Below are 24,862 nucleotides of genomic sequence, written 5' to 3' on the forward strand. Positions count from 1 at the left end.
TGCAAGCAAGGAATACACCACAACAATAATAAGTACAAAGTAAAGGTAAGAGATAACCGCAAGTGGAATCGGTGGAGACGAGGATGTGTTACCAAAGTTCCTTCCCTTTGACAAGAAGTACGTCTCCGTTGGAGCGGTGTGGAGGCATAATGATCCCCAAGATGCCACTAAGGCCACCGTATTATCCTCACGCCATCACACAATGCGAGATGCCGCGTTTCCACTATTGGTGCCCTTGAAGGCGGCGACCGGACCTTTACAAACAAGGTTGGGGCAATCTCCACACAAAGCTTGGAGGCTCCCAATAAGACCACGAAGCTTCACCAAAATGGAATGCGGCTCCGAGGTGACCTCAACCGTATAGGGTGCTCAAACACCCAAGAGTAACAAGATCCGCAAGGATTAGTGGGGGCAATCAAATATCTCTTGGTGAAAGTGTAGATCAGGGCCTTCTCAACCAATCCCTAGGAAATCAACAAGTTTGATTTTCTAGGGAGAGAGATCGAGAAAGAATGAGCTTTGGAGAAACAATGGAGCTTGGGGAAGTAAGAGGTAAGCTTGCAAAGGAAGAAGACCCCTTTATATAGTGCGGGGAACAACCGTTACCCCCCACTCACAAGACGAGAAGAGCAGTACTACCGCTGCTAGGAGCGGAACTATCGCACGGTAGTTCACCAACCACAATAGTAAAAAATTACTACCGTGCCTACGACCACTGAGGCAAAAGGATGCGCAAAAAGTCCGACGGAGCGGTAGTAAACAAAACTACTACCACCCACAGAGCGGTACTACCACGCGGAGAGCGGTAGTAAAAAACTACTACCGCCCAGAGAGCGGTACTACCGTTGTGCGTGCGGTACTACCGCTATCCCTTTTGTACATACAGGGAAAAACATGTTGGAGCTCCATTGAAGCAAGGGAAAGGTGGTGCAATAGAAATGTGTACTTGTTGATTCCACCCAAACCTTTCCGAAGCGTACCCACTCTTAATAGTACGGCTTTGCTACGACTCAAATCCACCAGAGAGAAACGTAGAAAGCAACCGTCTTTAAAAGACTCCGAGGGACACCGAATTGTCTTGTGCGTAGTCATGAATAATCTGAAATTCTCAATGCACACGATTAGTCCGCACAAGCATTGTCATCAATCACCAAAACCACTTAGGGAGAAATATGCCCTAACACCTTGGCTACAATGTTCTTTCCATATATAGATTAGCGGATTTTGGTTTCAATATGCTATTTACGGAAGATGATTGTCAGGTTTTTCATCGAGATAATCATAACATGGTCTTTACTGGTTTTCTTAGAGCTGAGTTATACATTGTCGATTTCACTAAAAAAATCCAAACCTTGTATATGTCTTATTGCAAAATCTTTAAAGGTTGGTTATAGAATAGAAGGCTAGGATATGTTGGTATGCGTAATCTTGACAGACTTGTCAAAGGTGGTCATATTCTTGGCGTAAAAGATGATATCTTTGACAAAGATAAACTTTGAAACATTTGTCAAGAAGGAAAACAAGTTGGTGGAAGTCATCTTGTGAAGAACATCATGATTACTAGAAGGCCACTCGAGCTGCTTCACATGGATCTCTTTGGTCCCAATGCTTACAAGAGCCTCGGTGGAAATTATTTTGGTCTAGTTATTGTTGATGATTTTTCCAAATTTAGATGGGTATTATTTTTGATGACAAGTTGAAGGTACAAAAGATCTTCCAGAATTTCGCTCGGAAAGCCCAAAATCTGTTTGGAGTGAAGATCAAGAAAGTTTAGAGCGACAATAGATCGGAGTTCAAGAACACAAATGTGGATACTTTTCTTGATGAAGAGGGTATCTCACATGAGTTCTCGGCAATGTACACACCCCCGAAAAATGGAGTTGTTGAGAGGAAGAACCGGACTCTCATAGAGATGGCTAGAACGATGCTTGACGAATACAAGACGCTAAGACAGTTTTGGGCAAAAGCCATGGAAATAGCTTGTCATGCCACAAACCGACTCTACCTACACAGGGTGCTCGGTAAAACGACATACGAGCTAGTCACCGATAACAAACCCCAAGTTGGGTACTTTCGGGTATTCGGCTCATAGTGCTACATTCTTGATAAGCATCATTGTTATAAATTTGCTCCCAAATCTCATGAAGGTTTCCTAATTGGTTACTAATCAAGCTCTCACACTTACCATGTCTACAATAACTTCACTCGAATAGTTGAAGAGATGGTAGATGTGAATTTTGATGAATCTAATGGGTTGCAAGTCGAACAATTGCCAAACGATGTAGGAGATAAGGAACCTACGGAAGCCATCCTAGATTTGTCCATCGACAAGATTCGTCCCCTCGGGGGTGAAGGAAAGCAGTTCATCAACACAAGTGGAAGCTCCTACTTCGCATCAAGGCGAACCAAAAAACAACATGGAAGCATCCACAAGTGGTACACGAAATGATGAAGAAGTACATCATGATGATCCACCTCAACCTTCTCCACCACAAACTCAAGGAGATGACATCATCAACGACAATGAAGAAGGAGATGATGATGAGGAAGATCCTCCGTCCAACAGGAAAAAGCGGAGAATCACTCGCTCTAAAACTCGTTTAGTTAACTTTTATGAGCGTTATTCATTTATCTGTAGCATTGAGCCCATGAGTGTAGAAGATGCACTTCAACACCCGGATTGGGTGAATGCCATGCACGAAGAGCTACACAACTTCGAGAGGAATGAAGTTTGGATACTCGTGGAGAAACCCAAGGACAAGCACATCACCATTGGTACAAAATGGCTATTTCGGACAAGCAAGATCAAGACGACAAAGTAGTACACAACAAGGCACGTCTCGTAGCTCAAGGTTACATGCAAGTCGAAGATATGGACTACGGTGAGACCTATGCCCCCATTGCTAGACTTCAAGACATTCATATTTTTCTCGCTTATGCCAATCACCATGATATTACTCTCTACCAAATAGATATCAAAAGTGATTTTTTAAAGGGTGAAACTGAGGAGGATGTTTATGTCAAACAACGTCCCGACTTTGTGAACTCTAAGAAACCTAACCATGTTTATAAATTTCGTAAAGCTTTATATGGTCTTAAACAAGCCCCTCGAGCTTGGTACAAATGCCTAATGAATTTTCTCACTGAAAATGGTTTTGATATTGGTAAAATTGATGCGACCTTATTCACTAAAAGAGTTAATGGCGAACTATTCGTGTCCCAAGTTTATGTGGATGATATTATCTTCAGATCTACTAACCCACATTTGATGAGAAGTTTGGAAGGTTGATGTCCGAGAAGTATGAGATGTCTGCGTTGTGTCAGCTAAAATCTTCCTTGTGTTGCAAAACAAACAAATGACAGAAGGTACGTTTATCTCCCAAACCAAGTATACCAAGGACTTGATCAAGAATTTCAAGATGCAAGACTGCAAAGGGATGAAAACTCCCATGCCTACTAGTGGACATGTTGGCCTCACCAATGAGGACAAACCGGTTGATCAAAAGGTTTTTGGATCAATGGTCGGTTCATTGCTATATGTATGTGCCTCCCGTCCCGACATCATGTTAAGTGTTTTCATGTGTGCCCAATATCAAGCGACACCTAAGGAGTGTCATCTAAAGGTTGTGAAAAGAATTGTGAGATACTTGATACATACTCCAAACTTTGCCATATGGTATCCCAAGGGGTCTTCTTTTAAACTTGTTGGCTATTCTCACTTGGACTATGCCAGAGACACGGTTCATAGAAACTCCACCTCGGGTACATGTCAATTTCTTGGGAGATATCTTGTGTCTTGGTGATCCAAGAAAAAAAAATCAGTATCTCTATCTACCGCCGAAGCGGAATACATTGCCATCGGATCATGTTGTGCGCAATTGCTATGGATGACGCAAACTCTTAAGGATTATGGCATTCATGTGAAACATGTTCCATTGTTGTGTGACAATGAAAGTGCTATGAAAATTGCCCATAATCCCGTGCAACATTCTCGAACTAAACATATGCAAGTTCAACATCATTTCATTCGTGATCATGTTGGTAAAGGAGATATTAATATCAAGCATGTTCGTACCGACAAACAATTGGCTCATATCTTTACCAACCCACTTGTTGAGAAAGTGTTTTGTCACTTGAGGAGTGAGTTGAACATCAATGATGCTTCAAACTTGAGCTAGACTCACTCGGATGCATGCAAGGGCATGAGCTTACTTGACTATTCCATGATACTATTGATACGACACTACCTTATATCTTGGAAAACTATGCTCCCTTGTATTGCATCTATCCTTTTCTAGGTACTTTGAAGAACTACACTCCATAATATTGGCATCAACTTACATCAAAAGCAATCTTGTCATGGTCAAGTATCAACAACCCCTTCTACGGAGATGAAGGAATAAGAGATTAAAATCATATCCTTGGCAACTATTTAATGAATAAATTCACTCTTGTCATTTGGATATATTATGTTATTCCTTCCATTACAAATCAATGTAGGTGAAAATTGAACCAAAACAACAAGGATAGCTCCCAACTCAAGATGATCTTTATCAAGTTTGAGTATCCACAACAAGTTCCTCTACATACCACATCATCAAGATCATTCGAAGGTATGTACTCATATCCTTGATAAAGCTTTACACCAAGTCATGAGGCAAAGCAACTCAAGTGATATGAAGACATTAAACTGCTTAGCAAAAAATGGCAACCCCATTTTGCGCTTAACGATGAGTATGACCTATGATCAAGCATTCTTGCTTGGCTCCTCAAGTCAATATACTCTAATATAGGTGACCTAGTCGCCACCCAAAATCTAGATGAAGTTTCTTGTATGGTTCATATTCTCATTGCATGCTCTCTTGGAACCATTCAATCCTCATTTAGTTGTGAAAATTCTTTGGAAATCCTTTTGAAATTTTCTTGAAAATAATGTGAACCTTGTGTGAGAACTTTGGCAAAAATATTTGAGAATTTTACTTACAAAATGGTCAGGAAGGATTTACCTGAGTATTGAAATGATCCCACAATTGGAATCCCACATTTTCATGTAGATGAAAGTTCTATTTGTAACTCGGTCTCTCCGAGCTGGAAAAATGGTCTAACCGATTCTCCCAGAGGCTCAATATTCATTCTCGGTTCTACCGAACCACTTTTCCTTAGAGAATCCAACTTTTAATGCTACCCGTGTACTTAGAGATTATTTCCATTTTTGTCGAAGGGGGAGAAATTTCAAATGATCCCATAATATAAGGCGGAGAAACATCTAGGATCCCTACTGAAAGGGGGAGAAATTTCAAGGAGCCCTTATCCAAACAGAAAATGGGAGAAATTTCAAGGAACCCTTATCTACACTTAAAGGGGAGAAGAATGAAGGAACCCTTATCAAGAAGAAGAATATAGGATCCCTTATTCTCATTGATCCCTCAACCTCTGCCCTTTTTTGGAAATTAGTGCCAAAGGGGGATATATATATATATATATATAAAAGCTTCTGAAAGTCTCTATCAAAGGGGGAAATATGTCAAAGCTTACACATACAAGGGGAGAGAAATCCTTATGGGGGAGAGATATCAAAGAGTTATCTAAGCTTTTGCTTACCCGAAGGAGAGTTATCTAAGAACTACTTTAGAATGAACTTGTCTCACCCTATCTACTCCCAATATCTACATGCTATGATTCAGGGGGGAGGAAATATTACGTATTCATTCTTAGGGGAGTAAGTTCCAAATATCCTCGGAGACATATCTATCATCAAATCCTATTTTCGATATGTCTTCCATATCTTGGTGCTATTAAAGCTCTTTGCATCTTTGTAATATAATACTATTGTGTTATCTAATATTTTTTCCCAAGTGTACTCCAACTGCTAAGATGGTCAAGACCCTCAAGGTAAGTATATGCATAATATCCTTGTTTAGGATAATCTATTGTCTCTTGCACATATTGCTTGAAAGAGTGAGTCTTGAACATGGAAATATTTCATTCACATATTGTTTGATGCATATAACAATGATTCACATTAATTGTCTTTCCCCTTCTACCATGTGTGTGCCCATGCAGTCCAAAGAAAACAAATCTTAAAATTGAATGCGAACATTTAAGGGGAGCATGTATTAGTCATTTATCGTTCAAAGATGTCATATTCTAACACATATGTCTATTTGAAACTTTGATTTTATGTTTTCATCAATTACCAAAAAGGGGGAGGTTGAAAGCACATATACTCACTTGGTGGTTTTGATAATTCATGACAACATACATTGTCTCTTGGACTAATACTTTTACCTAGTATATTTCAGATGTAGTCCACGAAGAGGATTGGGTAAGGATTGGGAGGAGAAGGCTCGAGGATGGAAATGAACAGGATTGCCAAGCTTCATGCTTCAACACTCTAAATTTTATATTTTGTGAGAAATCACAGTTGAGTCCAAAGGAAAGCCAATACTATTAAAAGGGGATGAGGTGACTATGATGATGTGGTTGCTCAAGTGCTTAGAGTTAGCCATCAACGATACTCAACAATGCTCCCACAAAATTCTCTGTGCAAAGCCTAAACATCAAAATCGGTGCCACCAAGATTTTCCACTCGTCCATACCGATTTTCATGTGAGACAAAACCTATACCAAAACCCTAGCAATCTCGGTACCACCAATATTCCTTTCCATGCCACCAGAAATAGTCACCAACTTTCTGGTATGCTGATGACGAGATGATGTATATACTTCTCGCTCCTTGTTGGTTACCCCAAGTGGAAGGTTGAGATGTAATGAGCAGCAAGTTTTCCCTCACACTGAGACTGTAAGGTTTATCGAACCAGTAGGACTCCTAGGATCAACAAGTAGGTGTCTCCCACCCTGGCGCCAGCAGGAGGTATGGACCTGCACACACAACAAATAACTTTGCTCCCAACGAGTACAGAGAGGTTGTCAATCTCTCCGGCCTTGTAGTTTGCAAAGGATCAAAACACAAGCGGGAAAGTAATAGTGATTGCAACGGAAAAGAAAATGAAAGCGGTAAATAGTGGAGGTGTAAGCAATGGTGGTGATATGGGACGAAGTCACATGATGTTCACTAGTGATGTGTCTCTCCCAAAAGACAATAAACAACTATTCTTGGGTAAACAAATCACAGTTGGGCAATTGACAGAATTATGAACGCACTACAATGCTATTTATGCTACTTGATAGTTAGAGGTTCAATAGTAATGGGCAGTACGCCAAGAAAAGTAGACCGTTTATTCATCAGCATCTACTTACTAATCATTCACCTTGAGATATCTATCCAGAACATCTCTCCGGTATTAAGTTGCGATCCCCACCCAAAGTGTAAATTCAAAGCAACGGACAACTGCATTAACGAACTATGCGTAAGGTAAACTATCCTTACAACCCTGGTCACAAGCACCGTTGTTTTCTCCCTGGTGGCCACAACACATACCCTAATCTCATGTTTGTGTCACTCAAGCTAGACATCGAGGGGCATGAACCCACAATCATGCATAACACTCTCTCTTGGAGTTACAACCTACTACTCGGACAAAGCAATAAATAACAACAGAGAACATGCATGGATCACTAAGGAACATAATATAAAAGGAAAATCAAATATATAACTCATAACAATCTGAACATAATATCATAATCCACCGGATCCCAACAAACCGAGCATAGCAATAGCAAGAGAATTACATAGATGCCTTGATCATGTAGGGAAGCTTACAAGGACTAACCATTGAAGCACAAGATTGGAGAGAAGACATCACATAACTACTGGTCATGGACTCATGGTCCAAGGAAGACTACTCACGACACGCCCGGGAAGCATCCATGGCGATGGAGAAGCGCCCGGAGGTCAATCCTTCCTCCGGTAGGGTGCCGGGAAGAGGTCTCCTCACGCTCCCGATCTCAGAAGCACTGCAGCGAAGGAACGACGGAGAAATTCGCGATTCTCGAAGCTGTGGAAGGGTTTCATCTCGGAGGACTAAATATAGGCCAAAGGAGGGCACCAGAGGAGGTGGGGCCCACCCAGGCGGCCTCCTGGCACGGCCTAGGGCCTGTCCGCGCTAGCAGGTCGCCTGGGCATCCCTGCCCCCTGCTCTGGCCCATCTTCGGTTATCTGGAAGCTTCTGTTTCACTGATTTTTAATATATTTTTCCTGGATTTTTTTGGGCTTCGAAACATTGGGTAAAAGCCCCAGCAAAATAGACATCAACAGACAGAAACTAGCACTGGGTGCATGATGACCCACATGTGTAGGGGATCAATCGTAGTCCTTTCGATAAGTAAGAGTGTCGAACCCAACGAGGACCGGAAGGATCTGACAAGTGGTTTTCAGCAAGGTATTCTCTACAATAACTGAAATTATCGGTAAGAGAAAGTTCTGTGGTAAGATGATTCGTAGCAAGTAGCGAGTAACAATAATGACAACGGTGTAGCAAAGTGGCCCAATCCCTTTTGTAGCAAGGAACAAGCCTGGACAAACTCTTATAGGAGGTAAAGCGCTCCCGAGGACACATGGGAATTTCTGTAAAGCTAGTTTTCATCATGTTCATATGATTCGCGTTCGCTACTTTGATAGTTTGATATGTGGGTGGACCGGCGCTTGGGTGCTGCCTTTACTTGGAAAAAAATCCCACTTATGATTAACCTCTCTCGCAAGCATCCGCAACTACGAAAGAAGAATTAAGACAAAGTCTAACGATAGCATTAAACTAGTGGATCCAAATCGGCCCCTTACGAAGCAATGCATAAACTAGGGTTTAAGCTTCTCTCACTCTAGCAACCCATCATCTACTTACTACTTCCCAATGCCTTCCTCTAGGCCCAAATAATGGTGAAGTGTTATGTAGTTGACATTCACATAACACCACTAGAGGAAAAACAACATACAACGCATCAAAATATCGAACGAATACCAAATTCACATGACTACTTATAGCATGACTTATCCCATGTCCTCAGGAACAAAAGTGACTACTCACAAAGCATAATAATATTCATGACCAGAGAGGTTTTGAATAGCATCAAGGATCTGAACATATAATCTTCCACCGAGTAATCCAACTAGCATCAACTACAAAGAGTAATTAACACTACTAGCAACCTTACAAGTACCAATCGGAGTCGCGAGACGGAGATTGGTTACAAAAGATGAACTAGGGTTTGGAGATGAGATGGTGCTGATGAAGATGTTGATGGTGACGAGTCCCCTCTGATGAGTGGAGTGTTGGTGATGACGATGGCGATGATTTCCCCCTCCGGGAGGGAAGTTTCCCCGGCAGGACGACCCTGCCGGAGCTCTAGATTGGTTCTGCTCAAGTTCCGCCTCGTGGCGGCGGCGATTCCTATCGAAAGCCTCCTCCTGATTTTTTCTGAAACGTAACCCTCCTTATAGCAAAAGAGGGGAGCCAGAGGGCCAATAGGGATCCCACAAGCCCCCTAGGCGCGGCCAGGGGGGTAGGCCGCGCCTAGCAGGCTTGTGGCCTCCTGTTGGCTCCCCTCTGGTACTTCTTCAGCCCAGTATTTTTTATAAATTCCAGAATAAATCCTCGTTGATTTTCACGGCTTTTGGAGTTGCGCAGAATAGGTATCTCAAACTTGCTCCTTTTTCAGGCCAGAATTCCAGCTGCCGGCATTCTCTCTCTTCAGGTAAAACTTGCAAAATAAGAGAGAAAAGGCATAAGTATTGTACCGTGAAGTGTAATAACAACCCATAAAGCGATAAATATCAACATGAAAGCATGATGCAAAATGGACGTATCAGTGCACTGAGTTAATAGGTTAGTCCGAATATGTGTAAAATGATATAGAAGTGTAGCAAAACATATAACAATGTCACCCAAAAGATCATGGAACAAGCAGAAATTATAGATACGTTTTGGACGTATCAACACCCCCAAGCTTAATTTCTGCTCGTCCTCGAGTAGATAAATGATAACACAATAATTTCTGTGGTGACATGCTAACACAAATATAAGAACTTCAAAGTAAAGCAAGTAAGATATGCAATTCAAGTCAAGATAATAACAAGCAAGAGTCTATATCTAGTATTGGATTTAGCAAAGTAAGAACATAAAGGTGCAAGAGCTCTCACTGTCCGTGACTCGAATGTCTCCAAATGGTGTTTGCGTGCAAGAAGTGGGAGATGGGTTGAGATCATAAAATATTTTTTAATTGAGAACTCAATCTACTAAAATTTCACACTTGGTCTCTGAATCTTATTTTGACACATCCCGAGACCACTAGTCACGCACAAGTCAAAATGATCCTCTCCCTTTTGACTTTGAGTACTCATGCAATGGATGAGCGTAAGCAAGATATGTTGGCACTTAGGATGGCAAATAGAATAATGATGGGGAAGGAAGACAAAAATTTGTGAAAGGCTCACGTCAATGAGGACACCATAGGCGAGAGAAAGACAAATGATAGATATGATGTGAGGAGTAGGGATTGGCATGTAACATATGCACATATGAGCTAAGGTAAGCTCTCCAGTGCAACTAGTGGGGGTGCATCAAACTTGTTTGCTCATCAAGACCTAGAGCTCATTTGAGGAGGCTCGTCATTGGAATATGCAAACCAAGTTCTATAGTGTAAGGGTCCCCACATAGTTATGCATGAATGATAATCTCTATGTAGTACGAATATAGCAATGGAGTACGAGTGTGGATCTTTCAAAAGGAATAGTAGTGTTGTCCCCTGCTCTCTTTTTATTTCTTTTTCTTTTTCCTCTTTGTATTTTTAATTTTTTGTGTCCTCTTTGGCTCTTTCTTTTTTATCTCTCATTTGTCCTCTTTAGGATCTTTTGTTTGTCCTCTTTGGGATCTTTTCCTCACTTAAGGGCAACACTCTATGTTTTACATGAATAAAAATAAGATCAGCACAGTTTATAAGAAGTACTCAACATAAAGACAAGTGAAAACTATCATGATGTATGCAAATGTATGCCTCTGCCAGTGGAGCAGGGTATGCAATGATATTAGCGCGTCATGTAGCAATAATTGTGGCAAGGCCCAACTATCATGCGGCTCTACGATCAAGAAAAAGCATGTATGACATGAAGATCAAGTCATGAGATGGTGGATGTTGCATGTCAATGTATCTCAAAAAGGCTATGGAAATGCCTTAATAGGTAGGTATGGTGGCTGTTTTGAGAAAAGATATAATGAGGCTTATGTATGACAGAGCGTATCATGTCATGGGTTTGGATGCACCCACGAAGTTTGCGCCAACTCTCAATGTGAGAAAGGGCAATGCACGGTACCGAAGAGGCTAGCAAAATATGGATGGTGGAAGTGCCAACAATCGAATACTCACATTAGTCCAAAGAACTCATACACTTATTATCGGTAACTCTCTATCTAGTTAGGAGGTCCTCAAAGAGACAAGTACCCCGAGGAGGAGTGTTAGGGGGTTTGGTTATCCTTGCGCATCCTCGACTCATGGTAATGTGAGGGTACTCTATATATTCCAACCCCTCTAAACGTTAGCGTTCAATTTTAGTAGCTAGAGTTCTCAACTAATTTTTAGTTTTTGAAAAACAGACGAATTTCCCAAAATACGACACCTATCACTAATAGGCTCAAGCTCTTGGCACCAGTAGTCCAAACATTACTCAAATCAATACCTCAAAACTATTGCAAGTTACTACTATACTTAAATAGCAATCTCAATTACCTAATCATGCAAGACACACAACTCAGTGCAACGAGCCATCTCTCTAAACAAGTTAAGCATGATAACTCAAGAGAGTTCCAAAAACAACCTAAATAAAAGCTCTTAAAAAGATAAGCATGAAAACTAAGAGCTAAGCATGACAGTAGCTATCGATAAGCATGAAAACCTATGTTGTGTTCTAGAGTGGAATGGAGCGTGTTTCTCTCCCAAACAAGGTAGGCTAGGTTCCGACTTGTTATGAACAGCAAGCAAAACTAAAACAAACTAAAAAGTAAATAGCGGGACGCTCCAAGCATAGCACATAACATATGAAGTGATAAAAATATAGCATGGAGATGCACGAACTGATGATTGTTGATAGACAAGGGGATGCACGGGGGCATCCCCAAGCTTAGACGCTTGAGTCTCCTTGAATATTTCTTGGGGTACATGGGGGCATCCCCAAGCTTGAGCTCTTGACACTCCTGTATCTTCTTTCATCATCTCCCATCGCATACTTGAAAACTCCCTTCATACGAAACTGATCATAAGCTGATTTGAGTGGTTAGTACCCTTAATAAAATAATTCATTACCTACTAGAAATAATGATTTTCATGAAATTCTACTGTTTATAATGATTGCCAAAAGGTTTTTGCAAATGAAAAGTAAGCTTAAGATTTGCAAAACAATGAAAGCGAAAAACGTGGCAGAATATGTGAAAAACAGAACATCAGGTAGTAAATAATTTATTCGGGGCACTTCTGCTACTCAAAAAAAAAAACTCAGACCAGATGCTAGAAAGGATATTATATAGAGCATGCTTTGAAAAATATCCAGATAAAAAAGATGATCTGGTGATTTTTGGCGAATGTTTCCATCAAGTAGACAGAATCTGTTTCTCGACAGCATGTCACAATTTTTGAACTTCCTTGCAATCAGAGGCTATAACTTGGCACAAAGCTTGAAAATGAAGATACAATGATGTTGCTACAGTAGTAACAAGCATAAATACCACTAAAATTGAAAGTAAAAAACTCAAAGTAAAGATAACAAGGGTTGTCTCCCTAGAGCTCTTTCTTTATAGCCATAAAGATAGGCTTAAGATTTTAATGATGCTCTCGTAGGAATAAGAGCTGTAGAACAAAAGAGAGCATCAAGAAGAAAATACCAAACACATTTAAGTCTAACATGCTTCCTATGCATAGGAATATTGTAATAGAATAATTCATTGAAGCACAAAGCAATAAGCATAGGAAGGCAAAACAAGTGCAGCTTCAAAACCTTCAACATAAAGAGAGGGGACTTGATATTATTGAAATACCTATAAGCATATGTTCCCTTCTCATAATAATTTTTAGTGGGATCATGAATAAACTCAACAATATAAGTATCACATAAAGCATTGTTACCATGATCCACATGGACTTCATGAAGAGGATAAAACTTAGAGTAAAAGAGAGGCTGAATCTCTTCCCAATCCCGTAGGTGAGAATCATCTAGTAGCCTATACCATTCCAATGATTTTCCTTTCAGTGAAAAGGAAAATAATTTCCTCATGACTCCATCTCTTGTCAAACCTGAAATCTTAAACAACTCACAAAGTTCTGTAAGTTTCAACAAATGAATACTAGGCTTGACTGTTCCATCACCTGCATAACAATCATTCCTAATTATTTCAATTATCCCAAATGGTATTTTGAATGGAATACATTCAGTAGGTGGAGGAGACTTCTCTACCATGGGTGTGGTCAAGCGGCCTTCCCCAAGCAGCAAACTAAGAGTGCAATTTTCCGTAGGCCTAACTAGTGAAGTCACACAACTTAGTGTTCTCACTGGAACCCATAGCAGCAGCAACAAGAAAGAACAAAGCACCAATTTTTTTGCGTGGTTTTTGGTATAGGACTCTAAACCAAAAACTAAAAAGCAAACTAGCAAGACTAAAAAGCAAAGGTAAAGGATAGAGTGCAACTCCCCTATCTTGAAGACTGGAGTCCCCGGCAACGACGCCAGAAAACTTTGCTTGATGACAAGATGATGTATATACTTCTCGCTCCTTGTTAGTTACCCCAAGTGGAAGGTTGAGATGTATTCAGTAACAAGTTTTCTCTCACACTAAGACTGTAAGGTTTATCGAACCAGTAGGACTCCTAGGATCAACAAGTAGGTGTCTCCCACACTGGCGCTAGCAGGAGACATGGACCTGCACACACAACAAATAACTTTGCTCCCAACGAGTACAGAGAGGTTGTCAATCTCTCTGGCCCTATAGTTTGCAAAGGATCAAAACACAAGCGGGAATGTAATAGTGATTGCAACGGAAAAGTAAATGAAAGCGGTAAATAGTGGAGGTGTAAACAATGGTGGTGGTATGGACCGGAGTCACATGATGTTCACTACTGATGTCTCTCTCCCAAAAGACGATAAAAACTATGCTTGGGTAAATAAATCACAGTTGGGCAATTGATAGAATTATGAACGCACCGCAATGGTAATTATGCTACTTGATAGTTAGAGGTTCAATAGTAATTGGCAGTACGCCAAGACAAGTAGACCGTTTATTCATCAGCATCTACTTACTAATCATCCACCTTGAGATATCTATCCAGAACATCTCTTCGGTATTAAGTTGCGAGCCCCACCCAAAGTGTAAACTGAAAGCAACGGACAACTACATTAACGAACTATGCGTAAGGTAAACAGTCCTTGCAATCGTGGTCACAAGCACCATTGTTTTCTCCCTGGTGACAACATCACATCCCCTAGTGTCATGTTTGTGAAACTCAAGCTAGAAATTGAGGGGCATGAACCCACAATCATGCATAACGCTCTCTCTTGGAGTTACAATCTACTACTCGGCCAAAGCAATAAATAGAACGGAGAACATTCATGAATCACTAATGGACATAATATAAAAGGACAACCGAATATATAACTCATAGCAATCAGAACATAATCTCATAATCCATCGGATTCCAACAAACCGAGCATAGCAATAGCAAGAGAATTACATAGATTCCTTGATCATGTAGGGCAGCTCAGAAGGACTAACCATTGAAGCACAAGATCGGAGAGAATACATCACATAGCTACTGGTCATGTACTCATGGTCCAAGGAGGACTACTCACGGCACGTCCGGGAAGCGTCCATGGCAGTGGAGAAGCTCCCGGAGGTGAATCCTCCCTCCACCAGGGTGCCGGGAAGAGGTCTCCTCATGCTCCCGATCTCGGAAGCGCTGTGGCGGCGGAATGATGGATAAATTCAAGATTTTGGAAGTTGTGGAAGGGTTTCCCCTCAAAGGACTAAATATATGCCAAAGGAGGGCACGGGAGGAGGTGGGGCCCACCCAGGCGGCCTTCGGGCGCGGCCTAGGGCCTGGCCGCGCTAGCAGGTCGCCTGGGCAGCCCCTGGCCCCCCTCTAGCCCATCTTCGGTGATCTCGAAGCTTCTGTTTCGCTGATTTTTTATATATTTTTCCTGGAATTTTTCGGGCTTTGGAGAATTGGGTAACCCCTACAAAATAGACATCAGGAGACAGAAACTAGCACTGGGTGCACTGAGTTAATAGGTTAGTCCAAATATGTGTAAAATGATATAGAAGTGTAGCAAAACGTATAACAATGTCACGCAAAAGATCATGGAACAAGGAGAAATTATCGATACGTTTGGGACGTATCATATGCCATTTCCAAGAATCGAAATTTTTGTGTTTTGGAAACTGTCACACCGAAATTTGCAAACTGCCCTAGGTCATACATATCAGTACCACCGAGATTCCTATATTGGTCTCACCGAGAAGACCAAAGTTGTGAAATTTTGCACTAGTCGGTGCCACTGAGTTTCACTTCGGTTTCATCGAGTTGGGCAATAATGTTGTAATGGTTGGATTTTTGGAGATGCGCATATATACCTGTTGGGGAACATTGCATGGGAAACAAAAAATTTCCTACGTACACGAAGACCTATTATGGTGATGTCCATCTATGAGAGGAGATTAGATCTACGTACCCTTGTAGATTGCTAAGCGGGAAGCGTTAAGAAACGTGGTTGATGTAGTGGTACAGCTTCTGATTCGAATCACCGTCGTCCCATGATCCGTTCCGATCTAGCGCCGAACGAACGTCACCTCCGCGTTCAGCACCCGTACAACTTGATGACGATCTCGGCCTTCTTGATCGAGCAAGAGAGACAGAAAAGTAGATGAGTTCTCTGGCAGCGTGACGATGCTCCGGTGGTGGTGATGATCTACTCCTGCAGGGCTCCGCCCGAGCTCCATCCGAGCTCCGCAGAAATCCGATCTAGAGGTAAAACTATGTGGAATAGGTTTGAGTTGCACGTAGCAAAGTGTGTCTCAAAAACCCTAAAACCACGAATATATCTAGGAGGAGGGGAGGGGATAGCCTTGGGGCACAACGGCCCCAAGGGTGCGCCGGCCGAAGGGGGAGGAGGACTCCTCCTCCAATTCGGTTTGGGAAGGAGGAATCCTCCTCTTCCTTCCCACCTCCCCCTTTCCTTTTTTTTCTTTCTTTCCTTTGGTTTTTTCACTTGTGGCGCCATATCCTTCTTGGGCTGGCTCCACCAGCCCACTAAGGGCTGGTGCGCCACCCTAAGGCTACTGGGCTCACTCCCGGGTGGGTGGGCCCCTCCCGGTGAACACCCAGAACCCATTCGTCACTCCCGGTACACTGCAGGAATTGCCCGAAACTTTCTGGTGACCAAATGAAACCATCCTATATATCAATCTCCGTTTCTGGACCTGAAACCATCGTGACGTTCGTGATCTCATCCGAGACTCCGAACAACATTCGGTAACCACACATATAACTCACTATATTAAAACATCATCGAACCTTAAGTGTGCAGACCCTGCGGGTTCGAGAACTATGTATACATGAGACGAGACACTCCTTGGTCATTATCCAATAGAGGGACCTGGATGCCCATATTGGATCGTACATATTCTCCGAAGATCTTATCGGTTGAACCTCAGTGCCAAGGATTCATATAATCCCGTATGTCATTCCCTTTGTCCTTCACTATGTTACTTGCCCGAGATTCGATCGTCGGTATCCGCATAACTATTTCAATCTCGTTACCGGCAAGTCTCTTTACTCATTCCATAATACAAGATCCCGTGACTTACACTTAGTCACATTGCTCGCAAGGCTTGTTTGTGATGTTGTATTACCGAGTGGGCCCCGAGATACATCTCCGTCACACGGAGTGACAAATCCCAGTCTTGATCCATACTAACTCAACGGACACCTTCGGAGATACCTGTAGAGCACCTTTATAGTCACCCAGTTACGTAGTGGCGTTTGATACACACAAGGTATTCCTCCAGTGCCAGTGAGTTATATGATGTCATGGTCAAAGGAATAAATACTTGACATGCAGAAAACAATAGCAATAAAATGACACGATCACATGCTACGTACATAGTTTGTGTCTAGTCCATCACATGATTCTCCTAATGATGTGATCTAGTTATCATGTGACAACACTTGCATATAGTTAGAAAACCTTGACTATCCTTGATCAACTGGCTAGCCAACTAGAGGCATGTTAGGGACATTGTTTTGTCTATGTATCCCCACATGTATCTATGTTTTCATTCAATACAATTATAGCATGGATAATAAATGATTATCTTGAAACAGGAAATATAATAATAACTATTTTATCATTGCCTCTAGGGCATATTTCCGACAATGCCAATCCACCACCTCTCATTCATAGAGGAAGCACCCAAAACACACATACACTTGCCATATCTATTTTTTCGAGAGAGTGCCACCTACTCATGTGTTGAGATGAAGATATTTCAATCCATCCATTTGAAACTTGATCTCTAGCTTCCAAAAGTTTCTTTCCACACAATCCATCTCTTCTAGCCAAGCTAAATCTGTGAGGGTCTGATTGAGTGTTGAGGATACTATCTTTTGAAGCACAAGAGCAACTACTTCACCGTACTACTGCATCTATTACCTTTTGGAGGGTGGCTCGTCCTAGATTGGTTAGGCGTCGCTTGGGAGCCTCCTACTTTGTGTTGTGGAGTTGAACCAAGAAGTTTGTACAAGCAAGGAGATCGCCTACTTTGTGAAGATCTACCCTGAGTGAGGCTAGTCCTTTGTGGACGTAAGCCGTGATGGAATAGACAAGGTTGCTTCTACATGGACACTTCATGGGTTGAAGTCTCCATCAACGTGGGTGTACGATATCACCACCTATCAGAACCACGCCAAAGAATCACCGTGTCCATATTTGCGTTTGATCTTCCTAAACTCTACTACTTACTTTACATGTGCATGTCTTTACTTTTTGTTTCTATACTTGTAGACTTGCATGTGTAGGGTGTGTATGACTTGTTCTAAATGTTAAAATCTAGCAACAATTAAAATTGGGAAAAGTCTAGGTTTTAATTTGTCAAGTAGTCTATTCATGCCCCTCTAGACATCCCTTCTAGTGATCACTCATCGGCGAGCGGACCTTTGTAAGAGAAGGTCTTGAGAAGTCGCCGAAGTATGTTAGCTTAATGCTGAAAGTATCCTAGACGGTACCTGATATTGTCCGAAGACATGTTTGACCATAGTTCGGTCAAGGTGAATACTCGTCCTTATGTATTCGGTCCCCACAGCTGCCCAAGGTATTTTAGGTGCGAAATTGTGCCTCTGGGCCATGTATTTTACGGCTAGCAAGGCCCTGCTTTGGGAAGTGTATGCCTATTTGTTTTGAGCGTGGGAATAATTTGGGAACTATTGTGGGACTCGGGCTCGCTTATTCACCCCGCATTCCTTAACGCGAGTTGGGGCTTTGGAGCTGTATTGCCGTTTTGGACTTTGGCTACAAGGGCCGATTTGTGTTCCTCAGTTCGGAGTGAACGCCCAGTGTTACCATTAACAGTGATAACACCTTTGGGTCCTGGTATCTTAGACTTTAAGTATGGATAATCAAGAACAGTGTTAAAGCAAGCAAGTGTTGTATGACCAAGAAGTGCATGATAGCCGCTGCGAAAAGGGACAACATCGAAGATCAAGTCTTTGCTACGGAAGTTATCGGGTGAGCCGAACACTACTTTCAAATTAATGGTGCCCGAGCAACAGGCTTTGACCCAGGGAGTTATACCTTTAAAGGTGGTGTTACTGGGTTTGATCCTTGATGGATGGATGCCAATTTTCCTCACTGTATCTGCATAAACCAGATTGATGCTATAGCCTCCATCCATGAGGAATCTAGTAAGGTGGTACCCACCGATAATGGGGTCAAGTACCAGGGAGACCGAACCCCCATGACAAATACTGGTCGGGTGGTCCACGCGGTCTAAGGTGATCGGGCATGTTGACCATGGGTTGAACTTCGGGGCCACATGCTCTATGGCATTGACACCCCGAAGCGCACGCTTCATCTCCTTCTTTGGTATGTGTACGACCTAGATCATGTTCATAGTTTTGACGTCGGGAGAGAATTGCTTTTGGCTTCCATTGTTTGGCCTGCAAGGTTTGTCATCGTAGTTGCTGCGGGGACCCTTGCCCTGGTCCTCAGCTGTAGGTTTGCTCACCTGTTTGATTACCCAATAGTCACGGTTGGTGTGTGTAGGGAGATTGTTTGAGGTGTCGTGGATCTGGCAGGGAGTGTCCAGTATATTGTCTAGTGTGGTCGGTCCATTCCGATTACCATTATAGGGCTTCTTCCATGGTCCAGACCTTGAGTTGTTGAATCTGGCATTGACTCCCGTGTCTTCGGCCTCACCGCCATTGTGTTGACGTTTGTTCTTGTTGCGTCGTGGCTTCCCATTGCCATCCCGAACTTCAGAAGTGCCAGGGTTTTCGGTAGGGTTCTTTCGACGGGCTAGCCAGCTATCCTCGCTTGCGCAAAAGAGCGTCATAAGCAATGAAAGGCCTGACATTGTTCTTGGATTATCCTCCCCAAGCGTCCGAGCTAGCCATTTGTCTCGGATAACGCTCCTGAAGGAGGCCCGTGCCTCGGCGTTCGAACAATCGACAATTTGTCTTTTCTTGGTCAAGAATCGGTCCCAGAATTGTCGAGATGACTCATGACCTTGTTGGACATTGTGGCTCAAGTCATCAGCATCCGGGGGCCGAATATAGGTGCTTTGAAAGTTAGCTCGGAAAGCATCTTTGAGCTTTTCCCAACTCCCAATGGAGCTTTTGGGGAGGCTGTTCAGCCAATGTCGTCCTGGTTGATATGTCTCCATCCTATCGATAATTTATGAAGTATTCATTCCATGTTTGCCAATATTTACAATAATTTTATATGGTATTGATGTACTTTATATGAATTATTTAGAACTAACCCGGACTGGCGCTATTTTCAGCAGAATTACCATGGTGTTGTCTTTGTGCAGAAAATGAAAGTTAGGGTAATCGCCCTAAACTTTTTTATAATTCTTTCAGGAGAAAATAAGCAATGTTGGAGTGAAGAATCACCGAAGGGGAGACACCTGTGGGCCACAAGCCAACAGGGCGCCCCTAGGCCGCGTCCTGATGGCTTGTGGGGCCAACGTGGCTCCGTTTGGTGTGATTCCAATGCTAAAAAATCATGTATATTCCAAAAAACCCCAAAAATAAAGACATAACTTCTGCTCTGCTGCTGCAGCTCTGTGTATCAATAAAAAACCCATCTGTAGCCTTTCCAGTAACCTACCGGAGAGGGGAAATCATCTCGAGTGGCCATCTTCATCATTCTGACGGAGGCCATGATGAGGTTGGAGTAGTTCACTCTCGGGGCTGAGGGTGTATACCAGTAGCTACGTGTTCGGTCTCTCTCTCTCTCTGTCATGTTCTTGAGATGGCATGATCCTGATGTATCACGGGCCTTGTTAATCTAGTTGGATCATATGATGTTATTCCCTAGCTACCTTGTTGTGATGTATCACGGGCCTTGTTAATCTTTCCCTTTAAGATCTCGTTATGTTGGATTGAATATTTTGTTTGAGAACAGTTGATGTCGGTCCTGCATGCGGATACCCGTAATAACATTGGGGTATTCAAGTGATTCAATTGATATATGTTATTTCATCAACTTGTGGATTCCAGTGACACTGGGGATCAATGCATATGGGTTGATTGCATGTTTCATACTATTTTCTCTGATAGAAATCTTGGGGTGCCCCTTGAATTTCTTTGTGTTGGATTGAATAGGATAGATCTGAAATTGTTTCATGCATGTTGCATAATTTATCCACAGATTCTTGATGTGACATTGGAGTATCTAGGCGACATTAGGGTTGATTGATATGTATCATGGGTATTATTCTACTAAGAACTCTAGCGCTATTTGTGACACTTATAGTAATAGCACAAAAGATTGATTATAAATAATAACTTTGAGGTGGTTCTACTACCTACACCAATTTTATCTTATTGTTCACTGCTAGATAGGAACTTTGGAGTGATTCTTTGTTGCATGTTGAGGGATGATCATATGATTCTATTATGTTAGCATTGTCAAGAGATTGCACTAGTGAAAGTATGAACCCTAGGCCTTATTACCAAGTATTTATACAACATTTTTCTCATTGTTTTACACTTGGTACATCATGTTGGAGGTCGGATGGAATCCTGACCCGACCCTGTTCCCGAACTCTATCGTTCTGGTCGAGCCAAGCTTGGTACCCATCCCATCTAGCGGGAACACGACCTCTTGATCCATAGATGGATCTTGTTTTTCCTGCTCTAGCATTCAAGTTGTATCACAAGTCTCATGGATATCTGATATGCGCTAGCTCTTTCCTTCTTCTGGCGGGGAGGGGGGTTCGAATGTGTTTCCGGCTTCTCGAGCCATCCTATCCCATCTTCGACGGGGCAGTCCGGCTGGTCGACCATTGTGCATGTGGGGACTGCGGGCTCAAAGGCCTCATCGTGAAATTGTGGCAGTAACCGTCAGCGTAGGTAACTAATGTTTTGTCCCTGCCATTCATGTACGTTCCCTTCTTCGACGGCTAGGACTTGCATCCATCTGTCATTGAGGATGTCTGGTTCGCCTTTGATTTGCTTCTGTTTCATCTCGAGGCTCCACACGGTGGCTATGAGTTGCCGCTTGAACTGTTCTTGATCTAGCGAGTCCTCGGGGATGATGAAATCCTCGTCTCCGAGATTATCCTCCTCTTAGGAATGAGGGAGGTAGTTGTTGTCTTTGGAATCATCGTGGTCCTCGGGTCCTTCAAGATCCGTGCGCCCCTCTGAATCACCGAGATTTTGTTCGGGAGCAGGTGGGTCAATGAGGTTTTCTGGGTTGTCCTGGGTAGCATTTTCTTCTGTGCCCATATTGCTTTCCTTGCCCTTGCGTGCCTTGGGTTTCTTGCGCTGACATTGGTGCTTAGGTGGTTCATTGCCACTGTTTTTTATCGGGGTGTCGCCACCTCTCTTCCATTAGGCACCATCATCCTTATCACCAGGGGTGCCTACCATGTACACATCGTATGTGGAGGGGGCTGTCCATCATCCAGTTGTGGGAGGAGCAGGTGCGTCAACATCCGCATATCTATCTTCGGCCTCATCCGAGGAGAAGTCCAACATATCGGTTAAATCTTCGATAGTGGCTATCAAGTGGGTGTTGGTTGGAAAACAAAATTTCCTGCAATCACGCTCGAGATTGAACTGAACATAGGTCGAGGCCGGGTCGTGTGAAATTTCCTTAGTTTGGATCCGGCAGCGTCTCGTTTGATAGCGAGAGGTCGGCTAGTCTAGTCTTCGGGGTTTTGGCGGATTTGATATCTGGCGTGTGGGCAGACGGAGTGTGCTTGGCTAGGGTTGACCCTGATTTTTGAACGCCATGGTCGGATCCGTGCTCGAGGCCAAATCAAAGGTGGGTGACGCCCGAGACACGAGGTCGGGGAGGGGACCCGAAGTCAAGGCTTCATGGTTTTCGGGCTCATTAGATGAAGCCGAGAGCCCAATGAGGATCAGATCAGCTCGGGCATCGGTGACATAATCTAGCTCACCGGACTTGATTCCCTCGACATGCGGAATGATGTTGACGAACGTGGATAGCTGGCCATGAAATATCAAATGCTCCCTTGGTATATTTCATAATTAATGAGAACATACATTGTCTCTTGGACTAATACTTTTACCTAGTATATTTCACATATATTCCATAGAGAGGATTGGCTAAGGATTTTGAGGAGAATTTCCAACAAGAAGTAGAAGAGGAAGGAATAGGATTGGCCAAGCTACAAGCTTCAAGACTCTACATTTTATATTTTGTGAGAAATCACAGTTGAGTCCATAGGAAAGCTAATACTATTAAAAGAGGATGAGGTATCTATGATGATAGGAAAGCTAATACTATTAAAAGTGGATGAAGAAGTTCAGGGGGCTTGTGGGCCAAGCCAGGAGAGCTACAGGGAGCCCACAAGCCCTGTAGCCGCCACCAGGGGGCGGCGGCTAGCAGGCTTGTGGCCACCCTGGCGCCCCCCTGACCTAGCTCCTTCGCCTATATATTCCCTAAAATACAGAAACAAAATCAGGGAATCCACGAAAACACTTTTCTGCCGCCGCAAGCTTCCGTTTCCGCGAGATCTCATCTGGAGACCCTTCCCGGTGCCCTACCGGAGGGGACTTTGGAGTTGGAGGGCTTCTGCATCAACATCATTGCCCCTCCAATGACTCGTGAGTAGTTCACTTCAGACCTACGGGTCCGTAGGTAGTAGCTAGATGGCTTATTCTCTCTCTTGGATCTTCAATACAAAGTTCTCCATGATCTTCATGGAGATCTATCCGATGTAATCCTCTTTGGCGGTGTGTTTGTCGAGATCCGATGAATTGTGGATTTGTGATCAGATTATCTATGATATATATTTGGGTCTTTGCTGATTTCTTATATGCATGATTTGATATCCTTGTAAGTCTCTCCGAGTCTTGGGTTTTGTTTGGCCAACTAGATCTATGATTGTTGCAATGGGAGAAGTGCTTGGTGTTGGGTTCTTACCGTGTGGTGACCTTTCCCAGTGACAGTAGGGGCAGCAAGGCACACATTGTGTAGTTGCCATCAAGGGTAACAAGGTGGGCTTTGTTGTAGATATGAGATTGTCCATCTACATCATGTCATCTTGCTTAAGGCGTTACTGTGTTCTTTTGGACTTAATACACTAGATGCATGCTGGATAGCGGTCGACGTGTGGAGTTATAGTAGTAGATGTAGAAAGTATCGGTCTACTTGTTTTGGACGTGATGCCTATAGATATAATCATTGCCATAGATGACGTCACGACTTTGCGCGGTTCTATCAATTGCTCGACAGTAATTTGTTCACCCACCGTCTACTTGCTTTCATGAGAGAAGCCACTAGTGAACACTACGGCCCCCGGGTCTATTCACACCTATCGTTTCCACTTTTGCTTTTACTTTCCTTTGTTACTTTGTTGCTTTAAGTTCTCACTTGGCAAACAATCTATAAGGGATTGACAACCCCTTCATAGCGTTGGGAGCAAGCTTTTTGTGTTTGTCCAGGCACTTTTGATACTCCTTCACTGGATCGATACCTTGGTTCTCAAACTGAGGGAAATACTTACCACCACTGCGCTACATCACCCTTTCCGCTTCGAGGGAACATCAACGCAAGGCTCCAAGGCCACGGGGGAAATCCTTTGCATACATTCCTAGGAAGTCCCTTAAGGCGTAGCGATATGCGATGAAGTCTGAGGATGATTAGTCTATTGCTTGTCATCCTTTGTGTGGCGGTCGGGATCGCGCGATGGTTTGTACCTACCAACCCTTCTCCTAGGAGTATGCGTTGAATGCTTTGTTTCGATTACTAATAAAACTTTTGCAACAAGTATATGAGTTCTTCATGACTAATGTTGAGTCCATGGTTTAGATGCACTTTCACCTTCCACCATCACTATCTTCTTAGTGCCGTGCAACTTTCGCCGGTGCACAAAATCCACCATTAGCCTCCCTCAAAACAGCCACCATACCTACCTACTATGGCTTTTTCAAAGTCAGTCCAAGATATATTGCCGTGCAACTACCACCATGACATGTGCCACCACTTCTACATTGGCATTGCATGATCGTAAGATAGCTAGCATGATGTTTCCATTAATGTCTATGCCATGCTAGATCATTGTCACGGTACACTACCGAAGGCATTCCATATAGAGTCATCGTTGCTCTAAGTTTTGAGTTGAAAGTGTGATGATCATCATTGATGAAGTATTGTCCCATGTGAGGAAATAAAAGA

Source organism: Hordeum vulgare, chromosome 6H (genome assembly GCF_904849725.1).
Source record: "Hordeum vulgare subsp. vulgare chromosome 6H, MorexV3_pseudomolecules_assembly, whole genome shotgun sequence".
Taxonomy (NCBI): Eukaryota; Viridiplantae; Streptophyta; class Magnoliopsida; order Poales; family Poaceae; genus Hordeum; species Hordeum vulgare.